Source organism: Pseudorca crassidens, chromosome 10 (genome assembly GCF_039906515.1).
Source record: "Pseudorca crassidens isolate mPseCra1 chromosome 10, mPseCra1.hap1, whole genome shotgun sequence".
Lineage (NCBI taxonomy): Eukaryota > Metazoa > Chordata > Mammalia > Artiodactyla > Delphinidae > Pseudorca > Pseudorca crassidens.
In genome coordinates, this window is record NC_090305.1 from 36,030,177 (window position 1) to 36,046,593 (window position 16,417).

A 16,417-nucleotide genomic window follows, 5' to 3' on the forward strand; every position below is an offset into this window, starting at 1 on the left:
TATTTTCTTTTCAGATAATGTAAAATTTAGCTCCTCTTTTCCCGATTTTTATACTTCTTGTTTTTTCTCTGTCTAATGACATTGGCTAGAACGTCCAGAAGAATGTTAAATCAGAATAAGAGTCAGTGATATCTTGTTCTTGACTTTAATGAGTATGCTTTAGTAGTTTCCCGTTAAACATACTGCTGGCTTCGAGGTAAGCGGATGCATGGATAGACAGACTTATATCTCAAGGAATTATTCATCTGTACTTAGGTTGTTAATTTTTTTTTCCTTAAAATAAAAATGGGTGTTGGATTTTAAGAAATCCAGTATAGCAGAGACTTGATTATGTGATTTTTCTCTTTGGTCAATTAATGTAATCAATTATGTTATAGATTTACTCATACTGAACCATCCTTTTATTCCTAGAATAAATGATCCTTTATTATAATGTACTATTCTTTTAATGTGCTGATAGGGTCTGTTGCTAATATTTTCATGAAATTTTCAATAATTTTCATGAGATTATAGTATTTTTGACCAAGTTTTAAGATATTTGAGCAATTTTCTAAAATTCAGATTTTGGAATACATAAAAGCATTATTTTAGGTCTTTATTACAGATTGTCCCCTTTTACCATTATAAAAAGCCATCTTTGTTTTCTTTATTGATTTTTGCCTTGAATTCACCCTTATCTGATATTAAGACTGGCTCACCTACTTTTTTGTTTGCATTTGCTAAGTATGCCTCTGTCCATACGTTGGTTTTCAGCCTGAGTTATTTTTAGTAGGTGTGTTGCTTCTATATAGAGAATAATTGGGTTTTGCTTTATCATCCACTATGAGAATATTTTTCTTTTAATAGGTGAGTTTAGCTCAGTCATATTTATTGAAATCTTATTTATCTTCTCACATGTTTTGTTACACTTTCTGTTTATATTGCTTATTTTACCATGTGGCTTCTCTTTTTTGTGTGTGTTTCTTTGGATAATTTGGAGAGTTTAAATATCTGTTCCAAAGTTGTCTTTTAACTTTAAATTAATTACTTAATCCTTCATATTTTGGGGCAGTATTTATTAATATCCTATAAAAATTGAATGTAATAAGTTTTTGTTTTTTTCTTTGAATTTTATTTTATTTTTTTATACAGCAGGTTTCTATTAGTCATCCATTTTATACACATCAGTGTATACATGTCAATCCCAATCTCCCAGTTCATCATACCACCACCCCCATCCCCTGCTGCTCCCCCCAACCTTGGTGTTGATACATTTGTTCTCTACATCTGTGTCTCTATTTCTGCCCTGCAAACCGGTTCATCTGCACCCTTTTTCTAGGTTCCACATATATGCGTTAATATACGATATTTGTTTTTCTCTTTTTGACTTACTTCACTCTGTATGACAGTCTCTAGATTCATCCACGTCTCTACAAATGACCCAATTTCATTCCTTTTTATGGCTGAGTAATATGCCATTGTATATATGTACCACATCTTCTTTATCCATTCATCTGTGGATGGGCATTTAGGTTGCTTCCATGACCTGGCTATTGTAAGTAGCGCAGCAGTGAACATTGGGATGCATGTGTCTTTTTGAATTATGGTTTTCTCTGGGTATATGCCCAGTAGTGGGATGGCTGGGTCATATGGTAATTCTATTTTTAGTTTTTTAAGGAACCTCCATACTGTTCTCCATAGTGGCTTTATCAATTTACATTCCTACCAACAGTGCAAGAGGGTTCTCTTTTCTCCACACCCTCTCCAGCATTTGTTGTTTGTAGATTTTCTGATGATGCCCATTCTAACTGGTGTGAGGTGATACCTCATTGTAGTTTTGACTTGCATTTCTCTAATAATTAGTGATGTTTAGCGGCTTTTCATGTGCTTCTTGGCCATCTGTATGTCCTCTTTGGAGAAATGTCTGTTTAGGTCTTCTGCCCATTTTTTGATTGGGTTGTTTGTTTTTTTAATATTGAGCTGCATGAGCTGTTTATATATTTTGGAGATTAATCCTTTGTCCGTTGATTCGTTTGCAAATATTTTTTCCCATTCTGAGGGTTGCCTTTTTGTCTTGTTTGTAGTATCCTTTGCAAAAGATTTTAAGTTTCATTAGGTCCCATTTGTTTATTTTTGTTTTTATTTCCATTACTCTAGGAGGTGGATCAAAAAAGATCTTACTGTGATTTATGTCAAAGAGTGTTCTTCTTGTGTTTTCCTCTAAGAGTTTTATAGCGTCCAGTCTTACATTTAGGTCTCTAATTCATTTTGAGTTTATTTTTTGTGTATGGTGTTAGGGAGTGTTCTAATTTCATTCTTTTACATGTAGCTGTCCAGTTTTCCCAGCACCACTTATGACTGTCTTTTCTCCATTGTATATCCTTGCCTCCTTTGTCATAGATTAGTTGACCATAGGTGCGTGGGTTTATCTCTGGGCTTTCAATCTTGTTCCATTGATCTATATTTCTGTTTTTGTGCCAGTGGGTTTATCTCTGGGCTTTCAGTCTTGTTCCATTGATCTATATTTCTGTTTTTGTGCCAGTGGGTTTATCTCTGGGCTTTCAATCTTGTTCCATTGATCTATATTTCTGTTTTTGTGCCAGTCTGAAGTCAGGGAGTCTGATTCCTCCAGCTCCATTTTTTCCCCTCAAGACTGCTTTGGCTATTCGGGGTCTTTTGTGTCTCCATACAAATAGTGAAATTTTTTGTTCTAGTTCTGTAAAAAATGCCATTGGTAACTTGATAGGGATTGCATTGAATCTGTAGATTGCTTTGGGTAGTGTAGTCATTTTCACAATATTAATTCTTCCAATCCAAGAACATGGTATATCTCTCCAACTGTTGGTATCATCATTAATTTCTTTCATCAGTGTCTTATAGTTTTCTGCATACAGGTCTTTTTTCTCCCTGGGTAGGTTTATTCCTAGGTATTTTATTCTTTTTGTTGCAGTGGTAAATGGGAGTGTTTCCATAATTTCTCTTTCAGATTTTTCATCATTAGTATATAGGAATGCAAGAGATTTCTGTGCATTAATTTTGTATCCTGCAACTTTACCAAATTCATTGATTAGCTCTAGTAGTTTTCTGGTGGCATCTTTAAGATTCTCTATGTATAGTATCATGTCATCTGCAAACAGTGACAGTTTTGCTTCTTCTTTTCCAATTTGTATTCCTTTTATTTCTTTTTCTTCTCTGATTGCCGTGGCTAGGACTTCCAAAATGATGTTGAATAATAGTGGCGAGAGTGGACATCCTTGTCTCGTTCCTGATCTTAGAGGTAATGCTTTCAGTTTTTTACCATTGAGAATGAAGTTTGCTGTGGGTTTGTCGTATATGGCCTTTATTATGTTGAGGTAGGTTCCCTCTATGCCCACTTTCTAGAGAGTTTTTATTATAAATGGGTGTTGAATTTTGTCAAAAGCTTTTTCTGCATCTATTGAGATGATCATATGTTTTTTATTCTTCAGTTTGTTAATATGGTGTATCACATTGATTGATTTGCATGTATTGAAGAATCCTTGCATCCCTGGGATAAATCCCACTTGATTATGGTGTATGATCCTTTTAATGTGTTGTTGGATTCTGTTTGCTAGTATTTTGTTGAGGATTTTTGCATCTATATTCATCAGTGATATTGGTCTGTAATTTTCTTTTTTTGTAGTATCTTTGTCTGGTTTTGGTATCAGGGTGATGGTGGCCTCATAGAATGAGTTTGGGAGTGTTCCTTCCTCTGCAATTTTTTGGAAGAGTTTGAGAAGGATGGGTGTTAGCTCTTCTCTAAATGTTTGATAGAATTCACCTGTGAAGCCATCTGGTCCTGGACTTTTGTGTGATGGAAGATTTTTAATCACAGTTTCAATTTCATTACTTGTGATTGGTCTGTTCATATTTTCTGTTTCTTCCTGGTTCAGTCTTGGAAGGTTATACCTTTCTAAGAATTTGTCCATTTCTTTCAGGTTGTCCATTTTATTGGCATAGAGTTGCTTGTAGTAGTCTCCTAGGATGCTTTGTATTTCTGCAGTGTCTGTTGTAACCTCTCCTTTTTCATTTCTAATTTTATTGATTTGAGTCCTCTCCCTCTTTTTCTTGATGAGTCTGGCTAATGGTTTATCAATTTTGTTTATCTTCTCAAAGAACCAGCTTTTAATTTTATTGATCTTTGCTATTGTTTTCTTTGTTTCTATTTCATTTATTTCTGCTCTGATCTTTATGATTTCTTTCCTTCTGCTAACTTTGGGTTTTGTTTGTTCTTCTTTCTCTAGTTCCTTTAGTTGTAAGGTTAGATTGTTTATTTGAGATTTTTCTTGTTTCTTGAGGTAGGCTTGTATAGCTGTAAACTTCCCTCTTAGAACTGCTTTTGCTGCATCCCATAGGTTTTGGATCATCGTGTTTTCATTGTCATTTGTCTCTAGGTATTTTTTGATTTCCTCTTTGATTTCTTCAGTGATCTCCTGGTTATTTAGTAACGTATTGTTTAGCCTCCATGTGTTTTGTGTTTTTACATTTTTTTCCCTGTAATTGATTTCTAATCTCATAGCATTGTGGTCAGAAGAGATGCTTGATATGATTTCAATTTTCTTAAACGTACTGAGGCTTGATTTGTGACCCAAGATGTGATCTATCCTGGAGCATGTTCTGTGCGCACTTGAGAAGAAACTGTAATCTGCTGTTTTTGGATGGAATATCCTATAAATATCAATTAAATCTGTCTGATCTATTGTGTCATTTAAAGCTTATGTTTCCTTGTTAATTTTCTGTTTGGATGATCTGTCCATTGGTGTAAGTGAAGTGTTAAGGTCCCCCACTATTATTGTGTTACTGTCAATTTCCTCTTTTATAGCTGTTAGCAGTTGCCTTATGTATTGAGGTGCTCCTATGTTGGGTACGTATATATTTATAATTGTTATATCTTCTTCTTGGATTGATCCCTTGATCATTATGTAGTGTCCTTCCTTATCTCCTGTAACATTCTTTATTTTAAAGTCTATTTATCTGATATGAGTATTGCTACTCCAGGTTTCTTTTGATTTCCATTGGCATGGAATATCTTTTTTCATCTCTTCACTTTCAGTCTGAATGTGTCCCTAGGTCTGAAGTGGGTCTCTTACAGACAGCATATATATGGGTCTTGTTTTTGTATCCATTCAGCATATATATGGGTCTTGTTTTTGTATCCATTCAGCAAGCCTTGCTTTTGTATCCATTTTGTGTCTTTCGGTTGGAGCATTTAATCCATTCATGTTTAAGGTAATTATTGATATGTATGTTCCTATTACCATTTTCTTAATTGTTTTGGGTTTGTTTTTGTAGGTCCTTTTCTTCTCTTGTGTTTCCCACTTAGAGAACTTATTTTAGCATTTGTTGTAGAGCTGGTTTGGTGGTGCTGAATTCTCTTAGCTTTTGCTAGTCTGTAAAGCATTTGATTTCTCCATTGAATCTGAATGAGATCCTTGTTAGGTAGAGTAATCTTGGTTGTAGTTTCTTCCCTTTCATCACTTTAAGTATATCATGCCACTCCCTTCTGGCTTGTAGAGTTTCTGCTGAGAAATCAGCTGTTAACCTTATGGGAGTTCCTTTGTATGTTATTTGTCGTTTTTCCCTTGCTGCTTTCAATAATTTTTCTTTGTCTTTAATTTTTGCCAATTTGATCACTGTGTGTCTCTGCGTGTTTCTCATTGGATTTATCCTGTATGGGACTCTCTGCACTTCCTGGACTTGGGTAGCTATTTCCCTTCCCATGTTAGGGAAGTTTTTGGCTATAATCTCTTCAAATATTTTCTCAGGTCCTTTCTCTCTCTCTTCTCCTTCTGGGACCCCTATAATGCGAATGTTGTTGTGCTTAATGTTGTCCCAGAGGTCTCTTAGGCTGTCTTCATTTCTTTTCATTGTTTTTTCTTTATTCTGTTCCACAGCAGTGAATTCCACCATTCTGTCTTCTAGGTCACTTAGCCATTCTTCTGCCTCAGTTATTCTGCTATTGATTCCTTCTAGTGTATTTTTCATTTCAGTTATTGTGTGGTTCATCTCTGTTTGTTTGTTCTTTAATTCTTCTAGGTCTTTGTTAAACATTTCTTGCATCTTCTCGATCTTTGCCTCCATTCTTTTTCTGAGGTCCTGGATCGTCTTCACTATCATTATTCTGAGTTCTTTTTCTGGAAGGTTGCCTATCTCCACTTCATTTAGTTGTTGTTCTGGGGTTTTATCTTGTTCCTTCATCTGGTACATAGCCCTCTGCCTTTTCATCTTGTCTATCTTTCTGTGAATGTGGTTTTTTTTCCAGTGGCTGCAGGATTGTAGTTCTTCTTGCTGCTGCTGTCTGCCCTCTGGTCTGGACTTGCTTAGTTCTGGTGACTGGGAAGTCCAAGATCAAGGCACTAGCAGATGTGGTGTCTGGTACCCACTTCCTGGTTCATGGAGGGAGAGCGAATGTAATAAATTTATATTTCCACCTCTCCCTACTTCTCTTCATCCCTCAATAATCAATTATATTGACAGATTGGTTGGTTGATTTTACATCTTTAAATATATTTATAACTGATTACTTGATTTATTACCCTTAAATGACATTGTTTACCTGTGGTTATGAAAGATGAGGAAATCATCATACCAACACATCTTTACTCCTCCTGTCCCTTTTCCTTTCTTTAGTTAAAATTTCTACATTTGATTTAGTATTAGTCCTACCTATAATTTTTTTTTCTTAGTGATAAACTATGAACATAGTCTCATGTTGTTCTTCTATAGTATTGATTTTGACAGCTGCATAATATTTTTGTATGGATAAATGTATCATCATTTATTTAGCCAATCCCCTATTGTTGAACATGTAAGTTGTATTCAGTTTTCACTAGTATGAATAGTATAAACCAGGCTAACTTCTTTGCAGTTTAAAACTCTGTATTTCCAACTCTTGGAAAAGAGTAATTAGAGGCCAGTTCCTATCAGGACAGTGGTCTCAGACCTTAGTGACCATCCACGTCTCCTGGGGATCTTGTTAAATGCAGATTCAGATTCTGATTCTCAGGCCAGAGCCTGAGATTCTGCGTTTCAAGCAAGCTCCCAGGTGATGCTGATGCTGTAGGTCTTCCGACCACACTTTGAGTAGCAATACATCTTATACATTTTATATCTGTGGAATTTTGCTTGAATGAATAAAGTGCTAGGAAACATACTCTGTAGCAGAGATTCTCATTGTTCACACAGTCTAAAATATTAGGTTCATATCAGAGTAATTTGTAGCAAATCATCATTATCTGTGAATGTTCATTTGCAATTTTATTAGTGCAACTGCAAGGTTGCCCTTATGCTGTAAATCTCCTCACTTGCCTGGGCCTACTGTGGATGTGTCCACAGGAGCCTCTCAGATATGCACATTACTTTCACATGGGAAAAAAAAATTGAGAACCTGGGGACCAGCAGTTAAGCAGAAGTCAGATCCTACCCTGGGATGAATTGGTGAAGAGAAGCCTTTGAACCCCAATTTGTCAATGATATCTGCACTCCTAACCCTTGGAGACATGTCTTTTGTTTGGTGGGTGGTTGTTTAGGTGGGTTTATCCTACCAGACCCTAAGTGATCTTGGCCCCTGCCTGCCTCTCCCAGTCACATTCGCCTCCTTCATGTTCATTCTACATGGGGGTTTGGCATACTTTTTCTGTAAAGGGCCTGTAAATAGTCTTTGTTGGCATACTGTCCCTGTCATGACTACTCAGCTTCGCCATTGTGGAGCAAAAGCAGCCATAGAATGCTGTGAATAAATGAGTGTGCCAATAAAACTTTATTTATAAAACCAGGTAGTGGGCCATAGTTTACTGACTCCTGCTCTAACACACCAAATAGGCTTCTGCTTTAGGGTTTTTGCTTAGAACTCACTTCCCCAGATGATCCTAGGACTTGTTCCCCCACTTCCCCCACTCCATTCAGGTCTCTCATGTTATGTCATCAGAAAGGCCTTCCCTGACAACCCAGTCTAAAACAGAACTCTGCTCCCATATCTCCATTTTTTCTCCTCCTCTCTCCTGTGGTAAATACTTCATTTAGTTGCTTTACTAATAATATTGATCGCCTTTTGGTAACTCCTAGAGAAAAGCATATGTGTTTATAGACAGAATATTTTTTTATACATGTAGCAGTCCATTTACAGTGGACAATCTCTATGGACAGAAATAGCTTTATTTTTAAAATTTATTTATTTTTGGCTATGTTGGGTCTTCATTTCTGTGCGAGGGCTTTCTCTAGTTGCAGCGAGCGGGGGCCACTCTTCATCGCAGTGCGTGGGCCTCTCACTGTCGCGGCCTCTCTTGTTGCGGAGCACAGGCTCCAGACACGCAGGCTCAGTAGTTGTGGCTCAGGGGCCTCGTTGCTCCGCGGCATGTGGGATCTTCCCTGACCAGGGCTCGAACCCGTGTCCCCTGCATTAGCAGACAGATTCTCAACCACTGCGCCACCAGGGAAGCCCCCAAAATAGCTTTATTATGCAGAGTTTGTTTTTATTGTATTCCTCTCATGACTTTTTCCCTGAGATTTAGACTGAGTTTGGCAGTGCCAAATGTATTATATGTTGGATTGGCACAGGGCGATATGAAAGAATTGCTTTGTTCTAGATCCCCATCCATGAAAAAAATAATGTATTTGGCTCTTTTGGCTCTTCATATAGATTATAAGATCTGCCCCATATGTAATTTTCAAAGAACTATTTATGGAAAGAGAATTTCCTAGACGATTTACCTGTTTCACAGAAGCAGAGGAAGCCACAAGGCTGGTCAGTGCAAGGCTGGGAATTGGGAGATGATCAGATAGGAAATTCATGTCAGGATCTGATGGCTTTGGAGGATGCAACCCCAGGGAGGAGAGAGAGGTCAGATCCTGAAGAGTCCACACCAGGTGTCCGTGACCTCCCTGCTGTAACCTTAGGAAATCTGCATTAGTGCACCACTTCGAGTGCAGCTGAACAAGGTCTCTCCATGTGGGTGGCTGATGCAGAGAGTGTGTGCCACATGTCATGGAGATGACTCCAGTACTGGAATTTGGGTGACTTGGCGTGTTCTCAAGGGGTCTACACCATGGATGCAAAGTATCTCAAGAGCTGTTGCATTTCTGATGTAAAGAGTGACACTAAAACTAACCCAGTGAAGGTGCCTGAAAGGCAAGGGACCCCTCCTGCTAGAAGAGGGGCTGTATGTGAGAAGCAGACGGAGTTCAAGGCCAGGAGAATGTGAAAGAATTGTGGTGGCAGCTGATGCTAAGACTCTATGATGTGGCATATTTTCTGGACTTGTGGCTCCATCATGCTTTGGTTGGCAGGTTTCATGATCTTTACCAGTTTCTAAAAGAAGGTGTTTTTGTAAATACCTTATGTAAAGTGTGGTGTTAAGGATGTTTTTCTTGATTGCCAAGAAATTATACTGAAGAATTATACTGTGTTCTTAATGTAACATGATTCACTTATATAATATGAATGCACATAAGATGTCTTTTCAACTGTACTTTTAACTGTCCTTCCAAGGGATGTTATTGGAAGGACATTGATTTAGCATAACCAGAGTGAGATGCCTTTACTTGGGTATGTGTCTCCTGCGTTTTGGTTCTCTACTCTCTGCCTCCCATACCAGGATTTGAAAGATGAAAGACCTTGAGGGTAATTTCATTGTAAAGTGGCATCTAATTGGTGGGTACCAGTGGGGTTCAATATAAGTGTAAATTCAAGTTACTAGGAATTTTGAAGGTTCTGAAACTTTCTGGAGGGCAAAATGTATGGCATTAAAACACTTGTCTTTTTAAGCCAGATATGTACATAAATGGTTCTAGATTGTTGAAGACTGGACCTAAAAGGCAGAGTAGCCATGGTCTTTTTGTTGTAGCTATTAAACTTGTGTAGTTATGTTTCCAAGTCCTGAACTGTGTTTCTAATTGCACCTTAGGTCATTGGCACTGAAAAGGCTTCTGTAAACATTATTTCAAGTCCTTGTTCTTTCACCCTAGAGATATGGAAAGTTAAAAAAAAAAAACTGCTTACCAATCCCCTCCAGGTGTTACCAGCCTGCTTCAGCCCCAAAGAGCTTCCCATCCCTTGGCATGGGACTGCTCGGCATTTATAATTCTCAGCTATTGATTTTATTCTTGGAGGTTGTAACACCAATAAATTCTGAGGACTATTGGTCCTACATGAGGAAGAGCCACATTAATTCATTCTAACACTGGAGTCCTGATATCAGTGGGGAAAAAAATTTTTTTTATTGGATTTGCTCTAGGCTGTGGGTCTTCTTCTCTTTCTAAAATAATTTTGTTAGTTAAAATGAGCCTTTGTACCAAAGAAAATAATCTATCACGGCTTGGGATTAGAGAACTCTCCAGGGGAAGAGCTCAGATTTATGGAAGAAGGAGTTAATAACATTGACTAGAGACAGGCTCCCAACTTGGCCCGCTATGGCTCGCCACTTGTAATTCTCATTCTTTTTTCTACCTCTGCAATTTCCTCCCCTCTTTCACTACAGCTCTTTTTCACATTTAAACAGCCTGCTGTTTTTCGTTATTCACTTTGCTTATGTTCTGGCCTCTTCAACGCCTCCTTCCCACCTATCCTTCCCACCTTTGAGGACACTCAGTTTCTACTCCTTCCTTGTCCCCATATTGAATCTATTTTCCTATGTTCTCCAACTCTCCGGCTACATTTGTCATCTATTCCAGTTTGTACTGCTGGGTTTTTTCCCCACTATTTCTGGTAAGGGAGACCTGTTTTCAGTATTTCTCTGTAGAGAAATGTGTGTGTAAGAGAGAGAGGGAGGAAAAGAAGGAGGGTGGAGAGAGACTGAAAGATACTGAATAGCACATTTATGGCATAGGCTTTTGAGAGGACAGTGACTGAAGATTTTGGGTTGGGGGGAGATTCTGACCCCTTGGGAATGTCAACACACATGGCATATGAGTGAGATCCTTCACACCGGTGGGGCATCAGTCCCTGGAATGTGGCTTTACAACGCATGTGAACATGGGTGAGTTTGGAGGCCAGCAATTCTCATTTATTTCCTCCGTGGCTGGCCCTCAGCAGAGAAGGCAGCTCCTCTTACCCTTTCTTCAGGCTGGGGCTAAGCTCCATTAAGCCACAGTGCACCTTTTTCCCTGAGGTCGCCTCTATCTGACTCATATGTCGTACAAACGTGGCGGTCGTTACTGGTTTGGGCAGGTGTTTTCCTGGAGGTGGGGATGGGAGAAGAAACCTCCTGGCTCCATCCTGCTCCTGCTGAGTGGAAGAATGAGGACCCAGAAAGGCGAGACTGTCAACAGGAGAGTGAATGAAGCTGAAAGCAGGGTGGGTACAGATAAACCAAAATGCAGATGTTCTGTCGGCACGTCTCAGGAATTGGCTGTATTTGTAGTTTGCTCTCAGAGTAAGAATTATGATTCTTATGTCTGAAAGGAACAAGTCCCACAGCTTGTCTAAAAAAGAGGTGTGTTTAAGGAGACATTCAGGTAAGAACAGTACAGTGATCTTCAAACAGGGGTGACTGAAATGGTGGAGGGACTAGGGAGAATCTGCAATTCCTCTGCTCTTCCGTGAGAGTGAGTTGCAAATCCGGAGAGCGTGCGATTATTAAAACTGGAGAAAAGTTCATTTTTCTGAAGATTAATCTCTTAGTGGCAGCTCCATTCAGATTCTGTGGCTGCTTTGCACACAAGGTTTGTGCTTTTATAGCATTTTTTAAAAGATGGATTTAATGGACTGAGTTCATTTAGACAGGAGATCAAATGAATGAGTGGAATTAAATACCCATCCATATATGGCTTTCAGTCATTGTGTAAGCCACTCGACCACCCGACTTCCCTAATTAAATGACAGTGCAGTCCCTGCACAAAGGCTGCGATGGATAAGTTAGTACTTGGTAAGTGCTTTGAAGGTGAAAATCACGATATGAGTAATGAGCAAGGATTCTTCCCCCCCTTGGGCTGGAAACGGCATCTTTTGTGTTTTCCCACTGCACCATGAGTCACTTGGGTCAACATTGCAGAAAACCTCCTCCCAAGGAAAAGCAGGAGAGACACAGTAACGACAGGGTTTTATTTGACTTACAAGGCAAATTAGGAAAGAGCCCGAATCCATTCACATCTGTACAAGGAATTATACACCATACACATTTGCTACCTATAGACGCAGGTCATATTTTACATGAATTTATGCATTAAGAAATCACATGAAGATGATCTTGTTTAAACATTCATGAAGCGCACACATCCCCCGAGAGCACTGAAGATAAAAGTCAGCTTTGTCCCTCCTGAGAGCTTGGCTTGCGTCTCTCTTGGTGCACCTAAGCTCTGCATCAAGCCCCCTCCAAAACTCATGTTCAGGTTTATCTGCTCTGAGGGTGTGATTATTTTTAGTGGGAGGAGCTTAGAGGAACTGCAGATTTGGAAGTAAAGCGTGAACCATTTGGCAAGATCCAGCGCTGTCTGTCTGCTGCGAATCTTGCCCCTTCCTGACCACCCCCACTGGTTCCCCTTGCGGGAAAGCCTAGACCCTAACTTGTTGTATGTTCCATACTTTGCTGGGAGCTCTTTTTTTCCCACCAAATCCAAACACTCTCATTTATATATGTTTTTCTTCTCCTGGATTGCTCTGACAACAGAGATAATTAGTCACGCTAGATTGTCGGGGTTGACTGATGACTGATAGTTTTGACAGGCCCCATTCGCAAGGTTGCATAACCCCAATGTAAGTTAGGATCCACGCTAGCAGCTGGCTGCAATGCTCCTCGCTGTGCCAGAGTGTGGGATGTGGGGCATCACTTCAGCCCTGGCAACGCCTCACTCTCAGCTGCACCCCGAAATTGGTCACAGCCAAGAGCATGGCATTCCCAGCACACCTGGCAGGGTCACCTCTTACTGAGGCAGCTGGGGGAGAAGTGTGGGAAGCTCACCTCAGGGATGGGAGGTGAGAGGGGGTAAATGTGGGGCTGGGGAGGAGGTCGGATGCCTCAGGGGACAAATGCACCCCTGCTGGATGAGATCCCAAAAAACTGGTTGGAATGGGGGTGGGAGAAGGGAAGAGAGAAAACTCTCTCTTCTGATAGATTCAGGTATAGGCCAAGTCCAAAAGACTTTGGGGAGTTAATTGGAAAATGATTATGCTTATCTGCTTCCTGCCAATCTGTATCCAGAGCAGAAATAATTAGAGATACTGTGGACACACTGTGGCTTTAAGTGTTTGAAATTATACTGCTTAACAACGCTTCCTTGATACGGCCCTCGGCATGAGGCAGGAGAGCTGGTTTGAGCCAGCAGGTGACACCATAGGGACAAGGTGATGTTGTTTGCAGGAGTTTCTCACATTGGGTCATTTTTTTCCCCTCAAGAAAATTCGCTGCAGCCGTGAAAAGGAAAAAAAAGAGTTGATACTAATTTGGTTTCTGATGAGTTTTAGCATGTCATTCACATAGCTGTCTTAGCAGAGTAAGCGGACATATTTTTTACAGAGTTTGGCTCTTAGGAACCAAAAGCAGGGTCAGCACTGTAGATTAGAATCAATTCAGTGGAGGGAAAATAACCCTTTGGAGTGTATCTTGCCTTCCCTGAGCACGTCGCAGGCATTAGCAATAATGGGAGCCCTGTCTGTGCATGGAGAGGAAGCATCTATCGTGCAGGCTCCCACCCATCCTTGCCCCAGGCTGTGCGGTCCCCTGACCTTCACAGTGGGTGGGATGATTCTGGATTCATCATCTCCTAACTTTATGCTGCTATGCACAACACAACACAACACACACACACACACACACACACACACACACACACACACAGTGTTCTTTGCTTCTGGAAGAAACAGGAGGGAATGGGGACAGCAGCTGCTGAAACATGGCCCACACCGATGAGGGGACCAAGCCTTTTGGGACTTGGATGTGAACTGACTGTTTGCCCTCCGTGGCGGCTGTGCCATCTTTGCTAGGCTAAAGTTGCCCAGTTTGCTAGTCTTCTCCAACTTCAGGGAGCACTAGAGAGGCAAAGAAGAGGGTCAGGTGTTTAGGTTCTTTTTGTCCACTATGTGTGGCTATCAGTACAACTTCCCAAACAAGCACAGATGCATCAGAAAAACATTAAGCCAACCCATCAAAAGAGTGCTGGATTTGCTGTCAAAAATGGCTCACCTGGATTAATCTCCAAAATATACAAGCAGCTCATGCAGCTCAATATCAAAAAAACAACCCAATCCAAAAATGGGCAGAAGCCCTAAATAGACATTTCTCCAAAGAAGACATACAGATGGCCAACAAACCCATGAAAGGATGCTCAACATCACTAATCATTAGAGAAATGCACATCAAAACTACAATGAGGTATCACCTCACACTGGTCAGAATGGCCATCATCAAAAAATCTACAATAAATGCTGGAGAGGGTGTGGAGAAAAGGGAACCCTCTTGCACTGTTGGTGGGAATGTAAATTGATACAGCCACTATGGAGAACAGTATGGAGTGTCCTTAAAAAACTAAAAATAAAACTACCATACACCCAGCAATCCCACTACTGGGCATATACCCTGAGAAAACCATAATTCAAAAATAGTCATGTTAAAAAAAAAAAAAAGTCATGTACCACAATGTTCATTTATATCGTGTAGCACGGGAGATCAGCTCGGTGCTTTGTGACCACCTAGAGGGGTGGGATAGGGAGGGTGGGAGGGAGACGCAAGAGGGAGGGATATGGGGATACATATATACGTGTTGCTGATTCACTTCTTTATACAGCAGCAACTAACACAACATTGTTAAGCAATTATACCTCAAGATGTTTAAAAAAAAAGCTCACTTGCTGTTTCTATGTATACATGTGCTCTGATGCATTTCATTTCTTAATTTTAAGACAAGGATGAATGACGTACTAGAGTAGGTAGTAAAGCACACCCTCCCCCTGTTCTCAGAGGTATAAATCATTGAGGAGATGGCACCTGTGCCATCTGACTTGTCTATTTCTGCTGCTGTGTTTTCTCTTTAACTGCAACTCCAGATAACACTGCCAACTTTCACTTCGAGTGTCTTGAATGGCCATTTATATTTTTCACCTATCCTTTCCAGAGGCTTCACTGGACCGGGAGGTGGAAGTTGGCCTGGGTCCTAGCCCAGCTCAGCCACCATCTAGCACTGTGACCTTGGGCAGATCACCTCTGCAAGCTACCCTCCTCAATTCTCTAGACCAGAGCAGAGCGATCTCCAAGATCTTTCCCTGCTCTGAGTCTCTGAGAACTCCACTGCTGTAGTCTTCAGCATAAATTGCATTGAGGCAATTGCAAATCGGGAAAGTTGTTTTAAAGGGAAGGCAACTTTGCATTGTAAGTGGTTTGTCTCAGTTCTGTGATTTAGTGGCTCCAAAGATTCATATGAAAAGATGAGTTGACATGATTTAAGCCCCTTGCAAGTTCAGGGGGGAGCTGGCCAGAGTGCTGAACTCAGCCTCTCTTCATGACAGTAATGCGACCAGACTGCACAACTCACAAAACACCTAATCCTGCGGGTCAGTGACAGTACCCCCAGGACAGGGGCAAGCAAGAGTGTTCTCAGCAAGCTCCAGACTTATGGCCAGGCATGGAAACAGCTAGTGGGATTTCTGAGTACATTGCATTCGATAGTTCCCAGATCTGTTAGAGTGCTGTATTTAGCTTAGGAGAGTTTGGGAATAGCCTTGGAGGGAGTGCACTGCCACTCAAATGAATATTAATAGTGCAGGTCTTGGAGCAAAGAAAATATTTCTTCAATTCAGCATCTGGTATGTATCCGATAAGGAAACCGTTCCTCGGTGTTAAAAGGCTTGGGGCGGGGGGGGGGTGTGATGAGCATTCTGAAACCAGGAATCAACCAGTACCAACTGGAAACCAGTACCAACTGGAAAAAGAACTTACAGTGCAAACCAAATGGTCTGAGCCTCCCAAGTGCCTAACTACCTTCTCCCAACAATTCTTCCCCTCAAAAATTTATTTCTTGAAGATAATATCAATTGGTCCCTTTCTTTGTTGCTGTGTAGCATATTAATGATTCTCAAATGTTTTCACTTTATCCAAAATGGAAACACTGGCACCAGAGCTGTATTCCCCCCAATCAACCCACCAGCACTTTTCTCCCCCCTCACTCGCCACCCCGAAGAGAAAAGCAAATGCAAGATGCCTGTCAGGGAGTTTGCCCTTATTCTGGGGAAGCAGGACTGTCCTTGCCCCCACCTGTCTACATTTTCTCAGTCTAGGAGGCAGTCTTCACAAATCCTTTCTTTAGCCTGAGGTTCCACTTCCCTATTAACAGAGACACAACACTTCACTGAAGCCAGAGTATAAGAAATTTTCTGCTTGATGTGTTTTATGTCCCATTATTATTTTCCCTGCACATCACATGCCTTTCTGAGGGGCAGAGGAGAATGTGTCTGGCACGAGGCTTTGGGGGAGGGTCCCCGCCACTCAAAAAGGAG

The 16,417-nt window shown here is 40.5% G+C and overlaps 2 protein-coding genes across 4 annotated transcripts in view; one reads left to right on the forward strand and one right to left on the reverse strand.

Annotated features, from left to right (window-relative positions):
- SAYSD1 (SAYSVFN motif domain containing 1) overlaps positions 1–16,417 on the forward strand; it is a 38,727-nt gene that overhangs the window by 20,513 nt on the left and 1,797 nt on the right. Inside the window, exon 5 of one of the 3 annotated variants that reach the window (XR_010946844.1) lies at positions 15,040–15,293. The exons of the other annotated variants lie outside the window; for them this stretch is intronic. The gene's annotated coding sequence lies outside the window, so the exon portion shown is untranslated. The remainder of the gene's footprint in view (positions 1–15,039; positions 15,294–16,417) is intronic. 3 annotated transcript variants of the gene reach the window in all.
- The window catches only part of GLP1R (glucagon like peptide 1 receptor), a 37,613-nt gene continuing 33,211 nt past the window's right edge, over positions 12,016–16,417 (reverse strand). Inside the window, exon 14 of the mRNA XM_067753079.1 lies at positions 12,016–13,957. The gene's annotated coding sequence lies outside the window, so the exon portion shown is untranslated. The remainder of the gene's footprint in view (positions 13,958–16,417) is intronic.